The 1,029-nt window shown below is 53.9% G+C and overlaps 1 pseudogene across 1 annotated transcript; it reads right to left on the bottom strand.

Moving 5' to 3' along the window:
• Positions 1-289: 289 nt before the first annotated feature.
• Positions 290-738, bottom strand: LOC308527742 (midkine-like; annotated as a pseudogene). The gene has a single exon. The product of its transcript is annotated as a midkine-like (transcript).
• Positions 739-1,029: the final 291 nt, after the last annotated feature.

The raw sequence follows: 1,029 nt of genomic DNA, 5'->3' as shown, positions 1-1,029 counted from the left end.
TTTAATTTTTTTTTTATTGGGAGAAAATGAGTTTTATTTGTTTTTTAGCAATGGCATCATGGTGGGTAAGAACAACAGGGGCATGGGAATCAAATTCCTTTGGGGGAGGCTCCAGCTGCCAGAATCCCTTGTCCCTCCCCACTGTGGGCACTTGGGGGGTGGGGGAGGGCAGGGGGAGGGCAGGGCATGATTGATAAAGCTGAAGAGTCACAAAAGGCACTGGTGGGTTATACTGGGGCCGGGAGAGGGAGCACGTGGGCCAGGGACTCTTTGGATTCAGGCCTGGCCTCTAGTCCTTTCCCTTCCCTTTCTTGGCTTTGGCCTTGGCTTTGGCCTTGGCTTTGGTCTTGGGGGCACAGGGCTTGGTGACTCGGATGGTCTCCTGGCACTGGGCGTTGTACCGCGCCTTCTTCAGGGTGCTCTGGCGGGCTTTGGTGCCCGAGCTCCCATCGCAGGACCCCCAGCTCTCAAACTTGTACTTGCAGTCGGCTCCGAACTCCTTCTTCCAGTTGCACGGCACCCGGTAGCGGAGGTCCCTTCGCGGAAGCCCGCCCCGCAGTCCTTGCTGCTGGGGGTGCAGGGTCCCCAGGTCCACTCGGCGCATTCGCTCCCCGGGCCGCCCTTCTTCACTTTGTCTTTCTTTTTGGCCACTGCGGAGGTGAGCGCCAGCAGGGCGAGGAAGGCGAGGAGGAGGAAGCCAAGGTGCCCGCGATGCTTCGCTCCCTCCTGCCATGACATATTGGACCGTGCAGATATAAAACATTCCATTATTACAGCAAGTTCTGATGGACAGCACGCTCTAGAGACAGGTTTTCTTCTTTGTCCAAAGTCACTAGGGTCAGAAAGCCTGATAGAATCTTTCCTCTCTTCAAATGGCACATGAGACCAATAGATGGATGCCCAGTAGATGGAGGATGAGCCATTCAGTCATCTATTCCATACTTTCTAAACACTTAAATGGGAGTGATACGTTCTCTACTTATCTCTGGGATGTGTAGATCTGAAACATATTGCTTAGTGAGGGATGAT

The sequence above is a fragment of the Myotis nattereri genome, assembly GCF_964212035.1.
Source record: "Myotis nattereri genome assembly, chromosome: 12".
NCBI classification, from domain to species: domain Eukaryota; kingdom Metazoa; phylum Chordata; class Mammalia; order Chiroptera; family Vespertilionidae; genus Myotis; species Myotis nattereri.
Note: the sequence above shows the minus strand (reverse complement) of the source record. Positions and strands in the feature narration are given on the sequence as shown.